The sequence below is a fragment of the Rhincodon typus genome, chromosome 3 (assembly GCF_021869965.1).
Source record: "Rhincodon typus isolate 14 chromosome 3, sRhiTyp1.1, whole genome shotgun sequence".
NCBI classification, from domain to species: domain Eukaryota; kingdom Metazoa; phylum Chordata; class Chondrichthyes; order Orectolobiformes; family Rhincodontidae; genus Rhincodon; species Rhincodon typus.
The window spans coordinates 50,864,164-50,890,137 of NC_063334.1; the positions used below are offsets into that span (position 1 = coordinate 50,864,164).

General features: G+C 41.9%; 1 protein-coding gene and 1 long non-coding RNA gene across 7 annotated transcripts in view; one reads left to right on the forward strand and one right to left on the reverse strand.

Annotated features, from left to right (window-relative positions):
* The window catches only part of LOC109934012 (spindlin-W), a 71,397-nt gene extending 61,012 nt beyond the window's left edge, over window positions 1-10,385 (reverse strand). For 2 of the 6 annotated variants that reach the window (XM_048595243.1, XM_048595237.1), the window contains exons 1-2: window positions 10,017-10,161; window positions 8,515-8,594 (exon numbers count right to left, since the gene is read on the reverse strand). The gene's annotated coding sequence lies outside the window, so the exon portion shown is untranslated. Of the gene's footprint in view, window positions 1-8,514; window positions 8,595-9,556; window positions 9,577-9,790; window positions 9,811-10,016; window positions 10,162-10,191; window positions 10,325-10,362 lie in introns of those variants that run through there. The other 4 variants (XM_048595240.1, XM_048595238.1, XM_048595239.1 and 1 more) reach the window with 4 other exon arrangements.
* Window positions 9,873-25,382, forward strand: LOC125482809. Its single transcript, XR_007261784.1, has 3 exons — window positions 9,873-9,988; window positions 12,235-12,345; window positions 25,233-25,382. It is a non-coding gene; the product is annotated as an uncharacterized LOC125482809 (long non-coding RNA).
* The last annotated feature ends 592 nt before the right edge of the window (window positions 25,383-25,974 follow it).

Sequence of the window (25,974 nt, forward strand, 5' to 3'; positions counted from 1 at the left end):
GGCGGGTAGTCTCGCTGGAGTTGGCAAAGATTGCAGCTAATGATCCTCTGAATATGGATGCTGGTGGGATCATAGGCAAGGACAATGGCAACCCTAGCACTGTTGCGGGAGGTGGGGAGAGGGAGTGACCTGGGTGAGGGCCCAGTCAACAAGGGTGCTGGGGAATCCTCGATTGAAGAAGGTTGACATTTCAGAGGCTCCCTTGTTAAAGTTGGCTCATCTGAACAATGCAACAGAGACAGAGGAACTGGGATAATAGAGTCTTTACAGGAAGCAAGGTGTGAGGATGGCCTGGACAGAGTGGATGTTGGGAAGATGTTTTCATTTGTAAGAGAGACTAGGACCCAAGGGCACAGCCTTCGAGTAAAGGGAAGGCCTATTAGAACAGAGATAAGGAGAAACTTCTTCAGCCAGAGAGTGGTGAATCTATGGAATTCACTGCCACAGAAGGCTGTGGAGGCCAGGTCATTCAGTACATTTAAGACTGAGATAGATAGGGTCTTGATTATCAAGGGGATCAAGGGTTACGGGGAGAAAGCGGGAGAATGGGATTGAGGAACTTATCAGCCACGATTGAATGGCGGAGCAGACTCGATGGGCTGAATGGCCCAATTTCTGCTCCCATGTCTTATGGTCTTAGAATCTGCTCACAATGTGGTCTCCTCTATATTGGGGAAACGAAGTGTAGACTGGGTGTAGACTGGGTGACCACCTCGCAGAACATCTATTTTCTGTCAGTAATGGTGGCTCAGTGGTTAGCACTGCTGCCTCACAGCGCCAGGGACCCAGTTTCGATTCCAAACTCGAGCGACTGTGTGGAGTTTGCACATTCTCCCTATGTCCGCATGGGTTTCTTCCAGATGCTCTGGTTTCTTCCCACAGTGCAAAGATGTGCAGCGTAGGTAGATTGGCCATGCTAAATTGCCCAGTGCCCAGGGATGTTTAGGTTAGGCAGGTTAGCCATGTGACATGCAGGGTTAGGGGAATAGGTCTGGGTTGGATGCTCTTCGGAGGGGCGCTGTGGACTTGTTGGACCGAATGGCCTGTTTCCACACTGTAGGGATTTTGTGATTCCATTCAAAAAGACCATGAGCCTCCAGCTGCCTGCCACTTCAACACAACATCCTGTTCCCTGGCCAACATCTTTGTCTCAAGACTTGCTACTGCACTCCAACAAAGTTCAGTGCAAGCTGGAGAAACAGGACCTCATTTTCCACTTAGTGATCCTGTAGCCTTCTGGACTCAATATCGTTCAGCTTTAGGGCTTAAGCTCTCCCATGTCCTTACCCCAAACTCCACACACCAGGCCTTGTTATCACATAGTCTGCTATTATACACAACTCCACTAACAGTCCCCATTAATAGCTATTCATCCTCCTAGCCAGATCATTATTCACTCCTTTGTTTGTCCAACTGTTCTTCTCTCTCATTGTTTATTCCTTATCCCCTCCCCCTATCCTTTCTTTTGCATATAAACCAAAATTTTCCTAGCTCCATTAGTTCTGAGGAAGGGTCACTCGACCGGAAACTTTAACTCTGATTTCTCTCCACAGATGCTGCCAGACTTGCCGAGTCTTTCCATCAATTTCTGTTTTTTTTTTGATATACAGCATCTGCAGTTCTTTCAAGCACTTTTTACTTGAATTCTGAGAACATACCACAAATTGCAGCCCTTTGAGCTCTTCCAAGTAGCAGACAGGAGCTCTCAAGAACTATACGTATTTAGATAATTTTCCATCAAATCCAAAACTTGATTGTGTAAACAATAAAAACAATGAAGTCTCTTCAAAGCAAATTATTTAGAACATTAGATAGAAGGAATGTTAGAAAATTTGGTTGTGGCTTCAAAATAGCAGTGCCTCAGCACTGAGGTTGAAGTGCTGTTATAGAGGACAAACTGCAAGCTTTGGTCAGAGTTGAGCTTTGCTGAGGAGGGCAAGCACCATTAAGGTATTCCTTCTCTTGTAATCCAATAGTTGCTAGAGGGGTAGTAATGGCAGTTAGAGCAGCAGTATTCTCCTGTGACACGTGGGAGATCAGGCAGGAGTCAAATGTCCCTGACAACCATGTCTGCAGGAAGAGTGACCACCTGGAGCTCCTCTCAGACTGCATGGATCAGTTGGACTCACTGAAGGACTTACAACAGGCAGAAAGCTTTACACATAAGAGTTTCAGGGATGTAGTCACACCAAAAGATCAGTCAGACAGATGTGTGGCAGGAGAGGCAGGCAGTGCAGGAGTTCTCTGTGGCAATACCTCTCTGAAACAAGTATACTGCTTTGGATACTGTTGAGAGCAGCAGCAGGAATGGCCTCTCAGGGGAAAGCAACAGCAGCAGCCAGATCAATGGCACCACGAGTGACTCAATTATACAGCAGGAAGGGTCAAAGTCTAGGCAAGTGCAGAAGTGCCAGGGAACGCTATAGGAGCACAGATAGGCATTTGTGCCTGCGGCTGAGACTCTAGAGTAGTGTATTAAATCCCTGGCATCAGGGTCAAGGATATCTGAGCTGACACAGGATATTCTGAAAGAGGAGGGTGAGCAGCCAAAGGGCGTAGTCCATATTGATACTAACGACACAGGCAGGAAAACAGACGAAGTCCTGTAAAGAAAATTTAGGGAGTTAGGTAGAAAATTGAAAAGGAGGACCTCCGGGATTGTAATCTCGGGATTACTCTGTGCCACATGCTAGTGAGGCCAGAAATGCAAATATAATACAGCTGAATGTATGGCTAAGGAACTGGTGTAGGAGAGAATCACTGGGATTGCTTCCAGGATGGAAGCTGGGTTGCATCTAAACTGGAGGAGCACCAATATCCTGCCAGGGAGGTTTAAACCAGCATGGCAGCAGGGTGGGAACCAGAACAGTAGGTCAGTATATGCAGTGAATAAGGAGAAGGTAGAGGTTAAGTCAAATAAATCTAATAAATAGGAAGAACAGGCATGTCAGGTTAACGAACACAGTGGGAATGGTAGTCTGAAGTACAGTGTATTTATTTTCTAGCCTGGAGTATTGCAAGTAAGGCAGAGGAGCTTAGAGCCTGGACTAGTACATGGAACTACAATGTTATGGCCACTAGAAAAACTGGCTGAGAGAAGGGCATTACTGGCAATTCAACATTGCAGGGTCTAAATGTCTTAGGTATGACAGAGATATAAAAAGGGGTGGGCGAGCTGCATTACTGATTAAGGAGAATCTTACAGCTGCACTAACATCACAGAGGGTTCATCCCGAGATGCCATATGAGTAGAATTCAGAAATTTAAAACAAAAGGTTCAATCACTCTGATGGAGTTACACTATAGGCCTCCCAATAGCCAGTGGGATATAGATATGTAGGCAGATCATGCAAAAATATGAAAATAGGGTCCTTATCGTGTGTGATTTTAACTTCCCCAATATTGACTGGGACTTCCCTAGTGCCAAGGGCTTAGATGAGGCAGAATTTATTAGGTGCATCCAGGAGGATTTCTTGAAACAACATGGACAGTAAACTGGCACCTTTGGGACCAGGTGTGTGCCAGTTGATCAAACATTCAGGTCCACTTAATCATGTAAAGGCACACACTAAGTAACAGAAGCATAATGCATGGGGTAGACAAATCGCTGTTTACTTTATTTACGGCATAAATCACATAATGATAATAATGCAACTTTGCCTTAAGTTAAAGAAACGTTACAGGCAGAGAGCCTTCCCATGGGATTCTATGATTCGTTCACACCCTCAGCTCAGTATTACTCAGACATCACGAAGATTGCAATAATACAGTAAACTTCTGGTATTCCAGGTATATAATTTTTGCTAGTTTATCGAGAGTGCCGATTAAAATAAAGTTGCTTGTAGATAGTCCAACTACGGAAGGGACTGTACTAGACCTTGTATTGAGGAACGAACCTGCCTAGATGAGTGAAGTTTCAGCAGGATTGCATTTTGGGGACAATGATCATAATTCTGTAACTTCTAAGATAGTTATGGTTAAGGACAAGACTGGTCCTTGGTTAAAGTGCTAAATTGGAGGAAGGCTAATTGTACCAGTATTAGGCAGGTGTTAGCGAAATTGGATTGGGGGTAGCTGTTTGAAGATAAACCCACATCTGGTAAGGGAGTCTTTTAAAGGCCAGGTGGTCAGAGTTCAGGACCCATAAGACCTGTGAGATTGAAAGATTCAGGTGTAAGATTCAGGAACTGTGAATGACAAAGTGTTCAGTATCTTCTAAAACATTAAGGTTGATAAGTCCCCAGGGCCTAGTGGGATCTATCCTAGGATACTTATTTGGCCACAGTCAAGATGCCAGAAGACTGGAGAATAGCCAATGTTGTTCCTGTGTTTAAGAAGGGCAACAGGGACAATCCAGGAAATTATGGGCCAGTAAGCCTTACATCAATGGCAGAGAAATTACTGACAAAGATTCTTATAAGCAGGATTTACTCACATTTGGAAAAGAATGGCCTTATTAAGGATAGTCAGCAATACTTTGGGTGGAGGTGGTCTTGTCTCACAAATTTGATTGAGTTTTTGAGGAAGCGATGAAGATGATTGACAAGGGTAGGCAGTGGATGTTGTCTACATGGACTTTAGTAAAGAATTAACAGAGTCCATCATGGTAGGGTAGTCCAGAAGATTAATTCACATGGGATCCACAATGAGTTCATCATAAGATGGATTAAAATTGGGTTGGTCATAGAACAGGGTAGTTGTGTAGGGCTGTTTCTCTGGCTAGAGGTCTGTGACCAGTGCTGTTCTGCAGTGATCAGTGCTATGATCTGTATTGTTTCTAATAAGTGATTTGGATGAAAACGTAGGTGGCCATATTACTAACATTGCAGACAACATAAAAATTGGTGGAGCTGTCATTAGTGAGAAGTTTGTCAAAGGATAGAGCAGGATTTGGTTTAGTTGGAAAGTTGGCAGATGGAGTTTAATCTGGACAAGAGTGAGGTAATGTATTTTGGGACATCAAATGCTAGAGGAAAGCAGAAAGTAAATGGAAGGAATACGAGGAGAATTAATATACAGATGGATTTTGGGGTGCAAATCTATAACTCCCTGAAATTGGATAAAGGTAGTAAAGAAGGCGTACAGCATGCTTACCTTCATCAATTAGGACATCGAGTATAAAAGATGACAAGTCACGTCGCAGCTGTATAAAACCTTAGTTAGGCTATATTTGGACTATTATGTGCAGTTTCAGTCATTGTACTATAGGAACAATTTGTACAACGTGCAAAAAGATGTTGCCTAGATTGGAATGCATTAGCTATAAGGAGAGGTTGGACAAACTTGGATTGTTTTCAATAGAGCGCCGAGACTCGGAGTGAACTGATAAAAGTAGGTAAAGTTATGAAAGGCATAGATAGTCAGATTCTTTTAGGTGGAAAGGTTTAAAGGTGAGAAGGGCAAGGTTAAAGGAGACGTGCAAAGCACTTTTTTTAAAACACAGAGGGTGGTAGATGTCTGCAACATGCTGCCGGGGAGGTAATAGAAGCAGAGATGATAGCAAATATTTAAGGGGTATTTAGAAAGACATGTGAACAGGCAGGAAATAGAGGGATACAGATCATATGCAGGCACATGGAAACAGTTTAGAACAGCGTCATGGCTGGTGCAGATATGACGGGCTGAAGGGCCTGTTCCTATGCTGTACTGTTCTACATTCTATGCAATTTAAGACAAATAGACACAAATTTCTTTTGTCTCCATAAAAAAGTACATTGAAATTTCCATATGATTCATAAAAGAAGAAAAAATATCTCAAACATTAAATTAAAAATACTTTTCCCTCTTGCAGTTTTGCTTTCAAAGTTTTTGGGGAAATCCAGTAATTCAGAGACAGAGACAATCTGAACTACATGCAGTAACAAAATAGGGACTACATCAGATTTGTGAAATAAGGCAACGGCTAGATAAGCTGATACAGTAGTGTTCATTTAGAAGTAAGCATTGGTCAATGTACCAGAAAGGACTTTGTTGTTTTTCCTCAAACAATACTACAGGACCATGACTACCTGCCCAGTTAGGTGAATGTAAAGTGGATGTAACTGGATTCAGTTACATCTGAAAGAAGACGCTTCCAACAGGGCAGCACTACCTCAGCAGTGCATGAGGTCAACCTAGACTATATGCTCAACCTTCTCTAGTGGAACCTCTGATGCAGAGGCAAAAGGGTTACCACAGAAATATGGGCAACATTTCCAAATCAATCACATTGGGTTAACTGTAAATCTTTCGTGGATAGAAACATGGAGTTATCCAGATCTGCTGAGCTTTTCCAGCAATTTCTGTTTTTGTATGGAATTATTCAATTTTCTTTAGACTCTATAAAGCTTGACGAACCCAGCATGAAGACAGCTGTGTATCCTGATGCAGAACCAGCTGCAGCCAAACAATCAATCCTAATAAATAAAAGCAGTGTGATTTAGCAGCTCAAGCTATTTACATAAAAAGAAGTGTGGGCTCCAAACAATTAGAGGAAAGCTTCAGATACTTAGTAGTAGTAGTATCGGCCTAAAACACGAATTTTCTGAAAGTTCCTGACACTATCAAACTGAATTATGGTACAGAGGTCAATTGAACACATTTGAAATCCACAAAATGGTCAGAAAAACAATATTACAAGTTCCAGAATGTTTAATTACATAAAAAGGATATAAGAAAGATATATAATAAACTCAGCCATGCTTAACAAGCTAAACAAATACAGCATAATTGTCCATTTTGAACTATACATTGCAACATTAAAGTTAGAGTAGCCTCTACTGCCACCCCACCACTGCTAAGATTATTTAGTATCTGTGCCACCTAATGCTTTGTTTTCCACTCCGCTGTCACAGTTCATAAACTGCAATTAATCAAGAAAAGTACTCAAATATTTATCCATTCACAGCCTCACCCATCTGATTCACTAACATCCTTTAGTGAACAAAATCTGCCATTTGTACCTAGTTTGGCCTACATAGGACTGCAGACCCACTGTAATGTGACCAACTCTGCAGGCAGTAAATCATGGCCTAGCTAGCATATTGCATACGTCCTATGAACCGACATCAAAAGAAAATTTTATCATTCCAATTTTTCCTTCTCACTGGTCATGTCAATTAAAATCTTTACCCAAGGCTTTGAATTGTTCTGTGGCTCTCGCCTTCATTTATTCTAATTTCAGCAGTGTAGCCTGCTCACATCCTTCTCTAACTTTAGACAAATACTTCTGTGCTGTCTACTTTCTACCAGTGGTGGCTATTGATTCATCTGTTACATTTCTGTCTTAGACGTCCTAATAAAATGTTTCTTAGACCTTCTTATCCCCTCCATTCCTGCTTTGTGAAGCTGTAAAATATTTGCGTTATTTTAGCACCTTCATTAATTTATGAATTCTTCCTTTCTCCACAGCATCCATTTGTCACACCACTCTAAACTACTCTGATTAGACTTTTGGAGATGTGAAAAGTGCTTTTTTTGACGAATATAGACAGACAAAGTAATAACTTTCACCAACCTCAGCTAGAAATCAATAAGAACACATGAAAAGACATACCAGCTATTAAACAGAATAGGTTCTTTGCGTTTTGTTTGTAATTCAGAGCCAACCTGAACTATGTGCAATGCCAAAATAGTCACTATCAGATTTGTGCAGAGGCAATGGCTAGATAAGTTGATGTAGTAATGTTCATTTAGAAATAAGCAATGGTGAGTGTACCAGAAAGGACTTTGTTGTTTTTCCTCAAACAATACTATGGGATCATGACCATCTGCCCTGTAGGTGAATGTGAAGTGGACATTACTGGATTCAGTTTAACATTTCATCTGAAATGCTTCCTAATACAGTAGAGCAGCATTTTTGAAGGCGCACAACTGACAGCCCAGAATAAAATCTTGGTTCAGGGGTAGCACTTTCACTTCCACTACAAATTTAAACAAATAATCTAGGCTAATTCATCAATGTGTTTTGAGGAGTGCCACACTGTCAGAGGAAACTCTTTTGAATAAGAAATTAAACTGAAGCCATATCAACTGTTTCCAGTGAATGCAAAAGGTCCCATAGCACTAATCTGGAAACAGTAGGTTAGTTCAACCAGTCTATGGATATTTACCCTTGACTAATATCATTGGAACAGCTATCTGGTCGATAGTCAGTATTTTTTGTGGAACCTTGGTGTGATGCAAAGACATTGTTGCATTTTCTTCAGTTCAACACAAACTACATTGCAAAAATACTTAATGGTTATAAAGTGCCGTGAGATATAAACACTTGTAAGTGAACCTTCTTTAGTAAATGGAAATCCTGGTCAATGTCATATCTCAGTTGATCCTAAACTGGATTCTTAATTTCAAAGTTAGCTGATCAATTATCAAAACTGGAAGTGGGCCACAAAATTTGGCCCAATCAGCTCCAGGTTGGGGAAGAGGGTAGAGTATACAAACAGTCAGAATTCCTTCTGGTAATCACCATTATTGAAAATAGACAAGTAAACGTCAGGCATGAAACGGATCAAGCTCGACTGTCATGCTCCTTACCTAGCCTCAAAAATGAAGAATGATGAAGTTGTGCACAGTAGCAGATGACCACAAAACCATATTCTTGAGTGTGTTAGGGCCTGAAAGAGAGGAAATTCGAAAAAGGACATGTATCAACATTATTTACATGAATTTTCAAAAGACATTTAGTGATATAATATTAACCATAGAATTGGAATATGTAGAACCTTAAGTACATTTTAATAGATGTGCAGGTAAGTAATGCTGTATCTGTAACAGCATCTTGTTATAAGGGTACCAAATCTGCTTATTGTCCAGACAATTCTTTTCTTCCCAGAACAAAAAGTTGCAATAGAGAACTAGATTCCTAAATGTGATTCCTAAACAACAATGAATTATGATCATTAGAGTTCTGATATCAAAGCACAAACTACCTGACATAAGAATAAACAGTGGAAGATGGAAAAAAGCAGTTATGTCTACACCATATGCACAATGTGTGGCTATTACCGATTTGCATGTTTAAATTATGCATCAATGTTTATGTTTACGTGTCACAAGGGAGTTTATTTAGTTTTGGATCGATTTGTTGGCAGAAACTGTGTAGATGCTACCTCTCTATACACCACGTCTTCCACAATGACATCATACTTAATGTATTTACTAATTTTCAGTTAAACGCTATGAAGCCAGTTTAAAAATAAAGTAAATGTTTTGAACAGATACTTGAACATGCAAAATATTTAAATCTGTATTTGAAAGCTGAATGCACTATTTGCATTCATAACATAACCACTTCACAATAAACGAACTAGAATCCAGCGGACTTAGTCTCACATTCCACCTAATGCCAGTTTTTTTTTTCCCAATCAAATCTTCTCGAGTATTGATTTCGCTGTTTCTCTCAGTTTAAACACATTTTCATTTCTCTCGACAAGAACAAAACCTTCAATGACAGTGAACCTCAAGCATAGATGGGGGGCGGGGAGCGGAGATGAGGCGGTGGAAAAGCAGAAAACAGAGAAGCAAAACAAAACATTGAGAGGCTAGATATCTTAATAGCTAAAAAAAGGAGCTCTACTTGCAGAAAAGTCCCTGGATGTTTGCGGTCTGACATGAGGAAAACAATCAGATGTGTGAAATCACAGCAGCAGTGTAGCAGCCATGATGCAGGTTAGTAATGCCGCATTATTTGTCTGCACGAGCAGCATTAGAATCAGAAGAGCCCGGGCTCGGATTCCAACCATCGCTCGCGCTCGAACAAAGGATCCGGAGCCGCCCTCCCTTTCTCCCTCCTTCTCTCATACACACTCACTCAGTGCGCTTCACTTCACTCCTCTCCTCCTCCTCTCCACTCCCCCCGCCCGCTCGCTCCCTCCCTCCCTTCCACTCCACTTCTTCACACACTCACTTCATCCCCACTTATGCTGCCTCATTCTTTTTTATTCTCCTCTCCCCTTTACCTCACCCGGTGTCGCTGTTTTCTGAAAACACGACAGACTCGCATAAGACGGTAAGTTAAAACAAAAAAAATCATTTACCTTTGTTTTTATACATATAGATATGCACACATATAAATCTAGGTATGGACAAAACCAGAGTCTGTATCCCCCGCGCCCACAAACACTACGGCACCGTCTCACTCAATTGCACACTGCAGGAACGACGACGCTAGCACTCACTCAACCCCCGCCCCCCGCTAGATAGTGAGCTTACACGCGATTCCGCCTTAGTCTATAACGGTCCGTAACGTCGCGTAGGGCCGACTTCCTGCCAAAAAGTGCTCCTGCTGATTCTTTGTGCAGCAGCGGAGAAAGAGAGCACTGCTGGCCTGCCCTTCACTGACATTATGCAGATACAAGAGACTCTATTGTAAAAAGACTCAACTATTTTCGTTCCCTCCCCTGGATTGTACGCAGGCGCGCCAATTTAAAGCTCCCGGGTTTCTTTTGTTCTTATTTGAACCTAGGAGACAGCTGTGAAAACAAGTTTGGGAACGTACTTAATGGATATTTTGTGTCAACCTTAGTGTTTTAAATGAAAGTTGTGGGTCTGTCATAATTCCCTTGGCCAGTTGATATAACTGGGGAAGTTAATTTTGTGAAAGTAATAAATGATCCTCTTCGTGCAAAGCGATGCATCACAAAAGTAAAAACCTTATCAGGGTGAAATGTTGTAAAATTTACAAATCAGACCAGGGGCTAAAGTAGTACAACATAATATGTATTTACATAGCACATTTCAAATTATAAAATGCACCATAATGCTACAAAGCATAATTTTGACACATTGCCACGTTAGGACCAGTGACCAAAAGCTTGATCAAAGAGGTAGATTTTAATGAACGTTTTAAACGAAGAAAGTGAAGGGGAAAGTTTAGACATGTAGTTCCAGAGCTTGAGGTTTAGGTATCTGATGGCAAATTCATTGATTGTGGGGTGATTACAGACAGGGGTACTCAATAAGGCAGAAATAGAGAAGTTCAGATATCCTGGCGAGATGTAGAGCCACTGAGTCATAGATGTACAGCACAAAAACAGACCCTTTGGTCCAAATCATCCTAAATTAATCTGAAGAAGGGTCTCAACCCGAAACATCAACTTTCCTGCTCCTCTGATGCTGCCTGGCCTGCTGTGCTCCTCCAGCTCCACACTGTGTTATCTCTGACTATCATCGGCAGTTCTTACTATCTCTAAGTTAATCTAGTCCCATTTGCCAGCATTTGGCCCATATCACTCTAAACCTTTCCTATTCATTTACCGATCCAGATGCCTTTACATGTTATAATTGTACCAGCCTCCACCACTTCCTCTGGCAGTTCATTCTGTACATGCACCACCCTCTGAATGAAAAAGTTGCCCTTTAGGTCGCTTTTAGATCTTTCCCCTCTCACCTTAAACCTATGCCCTCCAGATTTGGAATCCCCTATCCTAAGGAAAAGACCTTGACTATTCACCCTATCCATGTCCCTCATGATTTTCTAAACTTCTATAAGGTCACCCCTCAGCCTCCGATACTCCAGGGAAAATAACCCCAGCCTATTCAGCCTCTGCCTATATCTCAAACCCTCCAATTCTGGCAACATCCTTGTAACTCTTTTCTGAACCCTTTCAAGTTTAACAACATCATTGGGAGACCAGAATTGAATGCAGTATTCCAAAACGGCCCAACCAATGTCCTGTACAATCACAAGATGACCTCCCAACTCTTATACTCAATACACTGACCAATAAAGGCAAGTGTACCATATGCCTTCTTCACTACCCTCTGTTGGGTAGTGTACTAGTGCTTTGGGAGGCAGGAAGTTAGAATTTGGTGTTTGTAAAATGCTAGGTGTGGGGGGGGGAACCGTTGTGTGAACTCTTTAAAAGATGATGTGCTTTTTATATGATTAGGGATTTTGAAAGGTCTGTGAGCAGAAGCTTGACAGTTTGCAGGTATACAGACAGCACCTGAATTGAAACATTTGTATCAAAAGGCCATACAATTAGCAGGCCAAGCAGCAGTTCACCAAGACAAATTTTGAATTTAGCCGATCAATTTGAACCAGGCACTTAGATACCAAAAACCAATTAAATTTAAATCTGATGGCTTTGACAACATAGGACAAATCCTATTGTAATAAATTGAATGTCATCAGCGTATAAAAGAAGGGGCAGTTGGGCAAAGTCAGGAGACCAAACTGTCATCTGCCAGAGTTAACAGCCATCACCTCTCAAGAGCGAATCGCTGACTCTGACAGACTCTTCTATGTCTTAGAGAAAGCACCATCTAAAGAACAAAGGTACCCATGGTGTAACGAGTGAATATTCCTGATGGAAGAATCGATGGAGAAGGCACAAACTGTTCTAGAAGACACATAACCTGGCGGTAATTTAGAGAGACTAAATTTTTTTTTAATGTTATCATATAGAAATGGGACTTGTGTTTATTGGAACAGCATACTATTAGAATCTTGTTTTATTCGGGAATTGTTAGTAGTTAGAAGGGGTTTATTCGGTTTTTTTAATAGGTTAGTTAATTGGTTCACTGTTAGAGTTAGATAAATAAATTGCTACTTGTTGATTGTAAAGTGAGTGTCAGGGATTTATTTTATTTAACCACTAGAAGTTGCCAAAAGGCAGGTTACACCATTTTTCACACTCCTTTTACAGATTATAGGGTGAGGGTCTCCTCATTGGGTGTTTCTGTTTTAGTTCACAGAGTGGGGGGGGAGGGTTGACCTCCATTTATAATACCTGTCTATCTGTGACTCCACTGTGGGGCCTATGGAGAGAGAATTACGGGGATTTGAAACTGGGTGACTGGACTTGATGCAAGATGGGACACAATCATCAGAATTTTTTAGGAGCTCATGTTTACAGAAGATTGAACATGGTAGACTGGCCAGGGGTATGTTGGAATCATCAAATCTACAGACAACAAAAATGCAGATGATGGTTTCAGCAGCTGATCAGCTGAGATAAAGATGGAATTGGACCATGTTATGAAAATAGAAAGAGTTGGCTATGTGGATGCTACTAAGATCATAAGAAATTGGAACAAGAATTGGCTGTTCAGCCCTTGAGCTGTAAGTAAGATAGTAAACCAATAAGCTTGCAGAATTCACTGTCAAATTGGATTAGGCCAGACAGATATGCAAACCATTTACCTTGATTTACTATATCGAACAGGTGTTGATAAGACAATGCTTCAACGTTTCAAATGGAAGAATAGATTGGAGTTTTGGCAGAACTGTTTTTGAGATAGCCCAGCTCTTGGGGTAGGCTGAATCAATGGGGAAATTTCAATATCCAACATTGCCTTTTACAACACCCTTCCTGGGACAAAAACTCATTCAAATGGGGTAACTGAATTATGTTAAATACATTGCTGTATCAAACTGCTGTAACTACATAGCAGGAATCTACATGTCAGTTGTATGCTGACATAGTAAACGATTATAAGCCATCATACTTGGGGATGACCTAGACAACTGTATTTAAAGGGACCACTCGAATCAGAGGGGCTGAAATTCCAGACATCAGCACAAGAAGCAGGAACCTTGGGAGTGAGAAGAACAGCCTCAACCTTAGTCCAGCCAGCTGTAATCTGGGTAGTATAGACTTCTTTACCATCTTGTGCTTCCAAAACAGATTTAAACTTGATTAAAGGTTACTCAGGAAATAAAGGGAAGGAATTACATATATATTTCATTTCAATGATAATAAACCACATCTCATGGTAAACTACATCCCATTATCAGTAAGTAAGAAAGTAAATCAGATACACAAAAAAAAATTTACATTTATGATATGGGGCTCAAGTATTTGTGATTTAATCCTCCAAGTGTGAACCATAAGCCCGGGATTTTTTTTTTCTTTCTTGGTCATTTCTTCTTGAGTCAGTTGAGGTAGCTGCCCTACACAAAGGCCAAGAATCTAAAGGAATGAACGAGGACCCAGACCAATCAACTAGTAATCAGTCCATAAGCCAATGTTCTGAAGAGCAGAACGAACAAGTGGTAGAAGTTGAAAAGACGTGTGGAAAACTCTACAATCAAGCCACGAGAAAGGGCTAAGACCTACCTCCTGGTAGCATCAGAAGGATTTAACAGCTCAGACTCAGAGAGACTGAAATGGGAATTTAATGAAAGCTGGAACCCAAACGCAGTGGATTCCCATTTCCTTAACAAAGTTAGCGAGAGTGGCAAGGACAGATATTGTGTTAGGGACCCTGAATAAAAGAAGTCAGTGGCAAGGAACCAGATATTGGGTCAGGGATCCTGAGTAAAAGAAGCCAAATGCAAAGTCAGGGACCCACAGAGTAGTACAGAGTGAGAGAGAGAGAGATAGAGGGAGAGACATTATATGTGAGAGAACCAGAGCAGCAGAATAGCAAACTATATTCCTTTGTCAGTTTCACCTAGTAGAAACGAACCGTATTCCATTGTCAGATTCATAGAGTAAGAGAACTGGGGTAAACGCCTTTCTGGGAATTTAACTGGTAGAAACATTTGTGTTGAAGTAATGGTGCCAAAAGAGTAGGAAAGGGAAGTGCGATAGCAAGTGTGATGACTGAAATTGAAAGCTTGCGGCAGGCTGTTAAAATACTGCTGGAGTAAAAGACCAAGAATGATATGTGACGATGCTGTTACTTTAAGAGATTATTTTTTCCTGGTTTTTTTTTAAGAGAAGTTGTAGGGCGGAGATCAAGAGCAGTCTACCAAAATCAGTAGAGTGAATAGCTCGTGAGGCCTTGGGTTGTTTTTAAAGTTGGAACAATAGAAGCGGCCTGGATGGGTGTGGCCAGCACTCACAGACTGGAAATTCTGGTTTTTTTTAGTTTTTAAGTTTAACTTTAAGCAGTTGCTGTTGTGGGCTTGAAGAAGTGGAAGTTATTTTTCCCTCTCTCAATTACTGCCAAAAGCTGGGGGTTCTCTTCCTAGGTTGCTAGATTGCATGTGAGACAAAATCTGTTTTTCTGAATCTACCTTTTTGCTGAAGAGTATGTTTATAGGATGTTACTATATTGGAACAGTCAATTAATAATAGTTACTGTATCTGCTATTCTGTTAAGTTTTCCAATAGAGTTGTTATTTTAAATTCCCTTTTTTTGGTTGTGTTTTAACTATAACATTTAGATAAAATGTGTTCTGCTTAACTTCGAGTAGTTTGACCAGTCGTAATGCACCTGGAATATGGCAAATTACATTTACATAAGAAGTAGTTAGGGTCTAGTCTACCTTCTTAAAATATTTTGAGAGGGTCTGGTCTGGTCTATAACATAGTAAAATTAAAGAATTGACGAATAAGATATAGGACAAACTGGTATAGTGTAGAGGATATGTTACTCAGTTGGAGGATCAGCAAAATATGATATCCAGTTTGGCTCGTCAGAAGGACAGCAATACCAGCAGCAAATCACCCAAGTGCGAGACCAGTGTGAAGATCTACAGAACAGGATATTGGTAGTGCACCAGATGTCTGATACAACCCAGCAAGGAAAAACAGTAGACGACGCGCAACGTTTAAAGGAGGTCGAGCAGTTACAACAGCAGCTAAAAGCAAAATGGGGCATAGTTTGTGCTTGTTCGAACAAAAGAGGCGAGAATGAACCCGATTGGGATACGCTCGATGAGGCAGTTTGGCAGTATGGGTGCGGGTGGGGTCACAGGGCGATCCCACTGGACAAAGACCCACCTCTTGCACGTGAATCGAAAGTTCCATCCATACCGTCTGTAAAATGTGCTGTGCATGATACCTTGCCGATGACCGCCGTAATTACCATTAGATTCATGACAGAGGGAAATGCCGAGAATTCCTGCCCTATAATACAGAGCACTTTCTAAAGTAAGCCAGTTGAGGGACATGCTGAAAAGGCAGGCACCTTTAAACCAGTAGAAGATCCAATAGATCACTTTACTGACGGATACAGCAGAAGAATTTTTCCACCAAATGCACCAGATTCGCCTACAGCAGGGGTTGAAAATGATGAAGGAAAGAAGTTTATATCGCTAGCCTCTGAAGGTAGTGTCAAATCAGTTCTTCAAGAAACTCAATAGATAGGTCGAGTGACTTTAGAGGACTTGAAAACAGTTATTAAAGATGCAGTAAGGTAATTCGGCTGAGGATCTTCATAAAAAACCTGACAGAGGAAGGGAGAACACGCTACAGCCTTTACAGTCCTTTTTTTTGCTGTTTTCAATACTCTGTATGGGTCAGGTCTGAACGAGAGAACTCAGAGGAAAAGAAATCCATTTTGCTCAGACCCTTGATCTCCCATAGCACACCGCAGGCTTAGGCAGCGTGTGATCGTTTCGGTCCCAATGACAATGCATACACAGAAGCATGGATCCTACATTGGATGGCTAGGTCATGGGAAAGAGAAATGCAGGAGACATCAAAAAGAAAAGCAACAACAGAGATGGCCTTTGTGACCTGAAAGAGTGGGGGGCAGGTCAGAGGAACAGGTAAAGGCACCTCTTCTTCTCAAGGTCCGTCCAGAGCAGCATAAGACTATGCAAACCCAAGAGACAGGGCGAGGACTTTGTATGTGGACAGATAGGACTACTCACTGGGGCTCCCATCCCAGAAAAGAGCATCACACTCCTCTGGCCTAGAAGGGCCATGCAAAGGAGAAGACTTTCGCATAGTTAATGTTGAATCTGGAGACCCTGACTCCAAAGACCTTCTCTACCAAACAAGGTACCCTATTCACGGAGACAGTTCTTAGTGAAATGGGTTTGCTGGACAATGCAGGTCTACGCAGTGAGTCACCCAATTGTCCCTTGCTTGGTTGGAGGTCATTGGGTTACAATGTTTTGGGACATGGGAGGGTTCTGCACCACTATTAATCAAATCAGTTTATATGATACGTCCTGGCAAACCTGCAATACCATAAAGTTGAGCAGATTTACCTGTCACTCCAAGCAAGGGGTGGAGATAGGATCAACTGACATCAAAATTTGAAACCTTATTGTTCCCCATCAGGTTAATTTACACTTTGGGACAGGAGGGAGAGCATACTTTAGGAACGGATTATATGCAGAAGGCAGGACAGGCTTGGGACCCTCTCAATGACTGCATCTGGGCTTTTAACAGTATAACGTAACAGAAGACAGTGATCCAAATGGGAATTTATGCAGGCAGGGTCTACTGTAATAATCCTTAAGAGTCAAGCCAGATGAAATGACGTATGATCAGGAAATTTAAAAAGATCATACAGCAAAATGCGACAGTGTTTGCCTGACATAAACGTGACTATGGGAGGATGATATGAGACACTGATATAGAGGGGCCTCACCTGGTGCCCCAGTGTCAATTATAGACAGCTGAATAAGGTTACTCCCCTCACTGACACTATGGTGGTAAATAGTACAAACACCATGTTGAACTTGATGCCAGGCGCCAATTAATTCACGGCCCTAGACATCAGTAACAGTTTTTTGGACTGATCCACTGACCCCGAAGTGTCAATATAAATTTGCCTTCACGTTTCAGGGTGCCCAATATACTTGGACCTGCTTCCATAACACACCTTCAATCTTTCATCAAAGGTCGGCTACCTCCTGCCCGGACTACTTGGTCCAGTACATGGATGATTTAATTTTGCAAATGACCTCAGCTTTGGAGAATGAACACCTGTTTCAAGAGCTAGCAGAATTGTTAACTGATCATGGGGCAAAGGTCAACCCCAAGAAAGCCCAAATATTCAAACAGGAAGTGCACTATCTAGGGAAAGAGGTTACTCCGGGAAAATTAGAAATGGATAAGAATCGTATTCAATCTATCCAAAACGTGCCCCTGTCAACCGATCACAAAGGCCTAAGGTTTTTTGGGGGGAACCTTGGGCTACTGTAGAAACCATATTGGCAACTTCGTAGCCTTAGCTGCCCTCTATACCAACTCCTCAAAAAGATGTAATGTGGCATTGGCTGGATGAACACATTGCTGCGTTCACCCACCTTAAGACAGCCTTGGCGTCATCCCCTCTATTGCAGCCCATCAACCCATCTGTGCTCTTCTCCCTAGCGGTGGCAGCATCAGACCTCTCGGTATCCAGGGTCCTTGAATACAAAAAGGCTGGTTCTAGCGGCATATGCCTCGCGGTTACTCTATCCGGTGAAACAAGCTTACGTACGATACAAAAAGCATTTGTTGGCTTTTTTTGTGGGCAGTCCAACATTTTACATATATAGTGTGCTTGAGTCCATGTGTCTTCTCACCAAACACAAAGGACAGCAGTGTCAATCAAAATCGGATTGCCGACAGGACCCTCCTCTTGCAGGGAAGGAACTCGCTTCCGATCGTCTCCAAAGCAAACTATGGTTAGCTGCTAACCTGCTGTATCATAGAATTCCTACAGTGTGGGAACAAGTCCACACCGACTCTCTGAAGAACATCGCTCCCGGACTCAGCACCCACGCCCCCACCCTATCCCTGCATTTTCCCATGGCCAATCCATCTAACCTGTACATCTTTGGGATGAAACCAGAGCACCCGGTAGAAACTCGCGCACACAGGGGGAGAATGCGCAAACTCCACACATTCACCCGAGGCTGGAATTGAACCCAGGTCCCTGGTGATATGAGGCAGCAGTGCTAACTGTGATGGCAAGGTTCATGAATGTTCAATTTCAGTGCCAAGCTCTCAAACAGGACCTTTTAAACTAAAATTCAAAGGAGGAATAATATTGACCAGGTTGGCAAGGAAATTCCAAAAATTTTACTGACAGTTCCTCTTATGTAATAGAGGGCCAGTAAGTATACAGGACTCAAAGGGGGTTTTAGAGAGTAGGCAGTCAAACGACCTGCAAATATGTGGGCAAAAGGAACAGAATTGGCAGCCTTTGTGGTAGAACAACCAGAGATTTTGTGAAAAGGGCAATAATCTGTGAAGACAGCATCTATGCCTACAGCAGCCTCACGGAATTCCTTCCCATCTGGAGGAATAGGGAATGACATCAACCAATGGCAAATCCCTCCCTTCCACTCCGTTATTCACAGCACCTTCATAGCAGCCATAGGTGGTGAAGACATTCTAGAGAAAGTCAAAGACCACTGTAAGATTACACCACCCAAAATAAAAGAGAAAATGACCTGGCTATGGAAAGAGCACACACTAGGATGGCATAGCACAAAGGGACAGAATAGACAGAAGAGATAGCCAAGGTTGAACTTGTTAAGCCTATGGAAGATTTAGGGGCATCACGGAGGAAGAATCCTGAATTAAAGGAGATAAAGAATAGCCAACGGCTCCCAAGAAAGAAAAAGTGTAAGGAAAAATTTCGGGTAGAACAGGAGTTGATTCTAAAACAGAGAAATATGTGGTGTCTAGGGAAGACAGAAATGATCTGTTGCAGACATTTCATGATTCACTCGGCCACCTGGGGGTAACACAAACTAAGGAAAGGTTCAGAACCTGGATGTGGTGGCCAGACTGTCTAATCTGTGTCCAAAACAAACCTGACCCACAACTTAGTAAGGCAGAGTTAGGCCACACATGCACAGGAAAGGGGTCCTGGACTAATCTTCAGATAGATTATTTTGGATCTCTTCTTCCCTGCAAAGGAGGATTCAAGTACATTTTGGTTGTTAACACTGCTAAGACAATGGCAGAAATCCTGCTCCCTAAATTCAGACAATGCAGGATGTGATGACCTGTTGGGTGTACAACAGAAATTTCACACTGCTTACGGTCACAGTGCGGCGGTACAGTGGAGTGTATGAATCGAACGCTCAAATAGACCATAAGGAAATGAGTGCAGCAGTATAACAATGCATGGGACCAGATACTACTGATGCAAAGTTGAGTATAGTATTTGTGGATTGGAAGGCAGGACATTAGAATTTTTTTGTTAAATGATAGGGTAAAGAGTGCATGGTCCCTTTAAATGATTATGTGCTTTTCTAGGCTTGGAGATTTTAAAAAATTCCTGCAGTTGCACAGAGAGTTCTTGAAATTGAAACATTATATCAAAAGGCTATACTGTTAGCAGCCAAAGCAGAATTTTTATCAAGACAACAGGTTTTTGAATTTAGCCAATTAATTTGAACCAGGCCCTAGATACCAAACCCAATTAAATTTAAATCTTATGGTGTTGACAACCTAGGACCAATCTTGTTGTAAGAACTTGATAGGTAATCAAGGGTATAAAAGAAGAGGTTATTGGAATATCAGTGTGAGAGCGAACTGCCATCTGAAAAGAAATGCATTGGCTCTCACAGAAATCTCTAAGCTCACAGAGTAAGCACCATCAAAATAAAGGTACTACGGCACTCTTAGCTACTATTCCTGACACAAGAATTCACAGAGAAAGGTGTTTCTGAACAGAAATCAGCAGAGAAGGCAAAGAACATTCCAGAAGATTTATCCTGGCTGTAATTTCAAGACACTATGTTTTAATTGTTTTTTTCTTATTACTTTGGTTCATATGAGTGGGATTTATAATTATTGGAACAGCATACCGTTAGATTTTTGTTTTATTCAGGATTAATTAGTAGTTGGGGGGGGATTGTTTGGTTTGCTAGTAGTTCTGTTAATTTGTTCAATGTTAGAGTTAGATAAATAAATTATTACATGTTGTTTATAAAGTGAGTATCGGGGAGTTCATTTCATTTAACCATCCCTTTTGTAACACTGCCAAAAGCCCTAGTGATGATCCATAACACCGTAACCCGAACAATGGGTTTCAAACCCAACCTGCTGATTTCCAGAAGGGAAATGAGAGAGATTAAAAGTTTAACCGAACTGGACATTAGCAACCTCAAGATTGAGGTGCTAACCAGAGAAAAGTATATAAAAATATTGTTGGAGACCATAAAAGAGGCCAGATTGTGGCAGTGCATAGATTAGGGGAGGTAAGACAACCACGTAAGGTTCTGTGGAACAATACATGAACCCCATGGACTATAATGTGAGTCCACAGCAATGCTTAGGGTGTTCCAATCCTGAATTTTCCTGTCGCCATGGCACACTGGGCCCTACCTGATCATTAAAAACTTAAGTCCTCCAGTTTATGAATTACAGCTGGAAATAGACAAACAGGGATGATATCATAAATCAGCTCAAATTGTTCAAGAAACAATCCATACTTTGTCACTCAGCCCACATACAGATTCATGCCCTACAGCAGGAGACTCAGGCTGAAGGCAACCAGAGAATCGAATCAGTAGTCACTTCTCCTCCTCTACCTGAAGGGCATCCAGCCTGCCTCTTCAGAGCTCTTCTCCCATAACTGAACAGAGAGAGAGAGAGAGAAAAGACCCCCACCCCCTCCCCAGATATTTGATTCAAGAGTTTTCCACATGAAAGAGTAGGAAGAATAAGAAAAGGGTAGAGCACTGAGATCAAACTAATACACTTCATTAGCAGGCTCGCTTGTGATCCAGAAGAGAACATGAGATCTGTGAGGTGATGGCACTACTTTCAATTTTAAAATTAAATGGGAGATAGTATTTGGATTTTAAAATTTAATGTGATTTTAAGCTTTAGATTTGCCTTCCATTAAAATGACAAGGAGACTCAGAGATTAAACCATGATACTCACAGAAACTGTGCCTGATTTTTTTTCAGGTAGCCTACCTCAAGGAACTTTACAAGTGACCAGATAGATTGCGTTCAACATATTCTCCTAGATTTGTACAATTATCTGTTGCATTGCACAGTTGTATGGGAAGCCCATGCACCCAGGATATCTGTGGTTTTATCCACCTGATATAGCAGTATGAGAGAACAGTGTTCTTTGGGTTGATCCCGCAAAAATGCAAACTTTCGGTTGTAATAAACAACTCATTATGTACAGGAAATCCAATGGAAGTTCCAACTTTGTTATATCAACATAGAAATCACAAAGGATAGGTGGGGATTTTCTACAAATAGGTGTACAGGAAAAGGCTACTTAGGCCACAGCCCAGGGAAGGGGTTAGAAATAGGGCATCCTATTAGGAAGCTAATTTAGGAAGAGTTCTCAGAATATGAGATTAAAAACAGACTGAAACCAACAGTGAGGGCCCCCCTCCCAGCTTGTCCTGACATTACCCCTGGTCCACAGAATGGAGTTGTATTAAAACCCACAGGCGAGTTCCCGTTTGACCACAGCCATCATAAATTGATTCCTGTGATAGTGGATACAACAGGAATTCAACTACCAGAGTGGTGCCCTTCCGCTCTTAGGAAGTTGTACCTGCACCTGATTCTGAGAGTCCTGGAATCAGGAATAGGGAGGTACAAAGGCAAGCCAAGACCTGCCTGAGTATTCACAGGAAAATAGACCTGATTAATGACCTAGCTCTTGCCTACGGGACAGGAATGTCAAATGTTAATACCCTGGATTTGGCTGATCTGGATACCAAGCTAAAAGTTGTAACCTGATAAGTTAAACACATCTTGTTGGAAATAAATGAGAATGAGTGTCAGGGTGCTGCAGGAGACTTAACTGGGAACCAGGCTAGCCACTATGTAATGACCACAGTCGAAGGCCATGCAAAAAGTATCAATCAGGGTCATTCAGGGCAAGATCATGGATGACAGCAGGTATCAAAACCTTAGCCTGTGCAACATCTATGGAGACCAAAAGACTGCAGATGCTGGAAGCCAAGGTGCACAAACAGGAGGCGTGAAAAACACAGCAAGCCAGGTAGCATCTAGAGGAAAGGAGCATCTGGAGACTGAGTCCTGAAGAAGGGTAATACCTGAAACGCTGACTGCTCCTTTCGTTCAGATGCTGCCTGGCCTGTTGTGTTTTTCCAGTGTCCTGGTTGTCCACCAACATCTATTGGAAACTGGATGATTGAGCATCCGAGAGAGGATCACAGCTATATAGGGTGAATCCCATTCTAGCTTAGTGATGAACAGTTGGACCATCTGTTTCAGAAAGAAAAAAATTACATGTAAACATCTCCTGCTGCCAACTGAGACAGCTGACCAAGGTGTGCTTTAATGAAAGCTGCAAAGGCACCCGAGGCTAAGCTGAGAATCTCAACCATCCCCAACCATTCGATCTGGTTAAACACTTTTGAAGCCAAGAATGTGGGTGTTATACAGATTGGAATATGATTAGGGGCATCATGACATTCTACCATATGCAATCAAGAAGGAAGAGAGACTGGTAGGGACTACTCTGAGCAACTGTGAGTACACCAATCAGACCATTGTATGTCTGTATCCAGACTATTTGAATGAACATGCACTCTGTGGATTCAAGACAAGGGTTAATTTAAAACTGTAATCCTGAGGCTCAGTGCCTGACAACAGATATCACTAGAGTTGTCTACAGTGGGAAGGGTAAATACTGTGTCACAACATCACTCAGGGAATGACGTAGTGACAATTCCCAGTGCCACCTCTGCATCTGTCCTCAGGTACCCGCATGAATAGGCCTAATTGAACTGACAGATATTCACAGAAGGGAAGTGACTCTCATTAATGTGAGTGACAAATGAAAGGATACGCTTGGGAATTACTTTGAAAAATATGACAGTTTTAAAACTCCTGCCAGAGAGATTGGATTAGGTTCGATTACAATTGGCTAGCACCCATAAAACCTTTACTTAAATTGTACAACACGATAAAGAATCGAATGGTGAGATAGTTGAAATTAAAGTCACTATATGGTGGGAGGATTTCTGGAACTGGAGCTCGAATATCCAGAAACACTCATTGATTGGTCTCCTTTCACACTTGGCAATCATCACCATTAGACTGGCTCTGGTATGCCTCACTATACCATTGGTCAAGTTTGCCCGATAGAAAAGGGAGCTCTTCAGACTAGTATGCATTACCATAATGTAAAATAAATGAACCATATAAATGGAAATGATGAAGGAACTCCAAGAGAGGTTGCTTATTGCAACTGGTGACTTGCATTGTGGGTATATTGCGAACCATGTATTTGGCAATTATTTGCTCTTTTCAATGTAACTATAGTAACTGGGACAAGGTCAACCAAGTGGATCTTATAGAATATGAGTTCCCTGATTGGACCAGGTTAACAGCTCCAGTCAGGGATTCCTGGCTTACAGATATAAACAGGAGTGTCAGGGGTTCTGCTCAGTCTAGGAGCCAGCACTGAGCTAGTTGGGTCAGAGTCATCTACTGTGTAAATAAAGGGTACATGGTGACGGGATACCATCATTATTTCAGTGGAGACAAGAGTGGGATTAATGATGTGACTATGCAAAAGCTCCTGGTAGCTGAAGCCCAAATGGACTTTAGGCAGGTATTACAACTGGCTTTGTCATTAGAAAATGCGGCGAATGAAGTTTATGAAATACAGTCTACACTGATGGAAGTAGATACCCTTGCAAGGCCGACTGAGCTTGAGAAACATCATTCGAGTAAAAGCAATTGTATAGTGTCACTCAGGATATATCCTGAACAGAGGGACTCTAGGTCAACCCGTAGCAAAATCCCAAAACAAAGCCAAGGTGCCTGTCTGTGTGGAGTTTGCACATTCTCCCTGTGTCTGTGTAGGTTTTCTCTGAGGCCCTGGCTTCCTCCCACAGTCCAAACATGTGCAGGTTAGGTGGATTCTCCATAGTGTCAAGGGTTGTGCAGGCTAGGTTGGTTAGCCATGGGAAATGCAGGGTTGCAGGGACAGGGTAGAGGGTTGAGTCTGGGGGCGATGCTCTTTGGAGGGTTGGTGCAGACTCAAGGGGCTAAATGGCCTGCTTCCACACTGTAAGATCTATGATTCAAATGGTTAAAATTTTATCGAGGATCCAGGTCAGTCAGCCATTGTAGATGCTGCTGGTATGCAGACTTGAGGCAGCAAAGGAGTCCCACTAGGCTTGGATTGAGTAGGAGAACTCATAGGCTGGTATCCAGGAGAGTGCACACCCTGGAAACGTCACCTACAGCTGCTTTGGAACAGTTAAATTCCTTAGCAATATCCAAATCAAAACTAATCAAAATGAATACCTTGTTAAATGGTGACCCAGTTCTAACGGAGCTACCTCAAACTGGCACAGTTGTGTCAGTAATTGCAGAAACAGTCTTTACCAAAACTTCTCTGGATTCCAACCCTTAAACTTGCATAATACTTTGTCCAGGCTGAGAATATATACCGGGGATCCACTGCAGATTAAGGGTATAACTTTGGTTCCGGTCTCTAATGAGAAGCAACTGGTTCAGTTACCACTGATTGTAGTAAAGGCTTAGGCTCAAACTTTATGGGGAGAAATTAATTGAGAAAGATTCACCTTAAATCACTCAATATTTTTCCATTAGGAAACGGTTGCCTGAATGAAATCCTAGTTAAAGACCCTTCCTTTTCAGGAAGCCATAGGGACTATCAGAGGGCCAAGACCATCTTACATGTTGACCAAGAAGCAATTCCATGATTCTGCAAGGCCCACCCACTGCCATCTGCCTTGTGTACAACAGTAGAGACAGAAATCAGGAGGCTGGAAAGCGAAGGAATCACCAAACCAGTGCAGTTTGTGAAATGGGCAACACCGGGTACCAATGGGTAAATGAGTACCAATTATGAAGCCCGACGGGTCAGTTTGCCTTTGTGGGCATTTCAAACGAATGTTAAACCACTTTTTGCAGCTGGATAAATACCCAATCCCTGGCATTGAGGACTTATACGCAAAACAAGCAGAGGTCTGTCCTTCACAAAGCTGGACATGAACTATGCGTACCTTCAGTTGCAATTAGATGAGGATTCTGAGAAGTATGTTACAATTAATACCCATGAGGGTTTGTACCAATAAATGAGGCCACCTTTTGGTCCGTCACCAGCTTGTGCCATTTTCCAGCAGACGATGCAGAACATTTTACTAAGTCCACCTCAGGTTGCTATTTATCTGGATGATGTGCTAATAACTGGAACGACCAATAAAGACCCTTTAGAGAACTTGGACATTGTGCTTAAACATTTCTCCAATGTGGGTGTACGCCTTAGGAGGGAAAAATATGAGTTCCAGGCACCCCAAATGACTTACCTGGGCTACAGAGTCAATAAGACCGATTGGAAGGTAAAGTGAGGGTGATTCAAGGTGCGCCGGCTCCCATG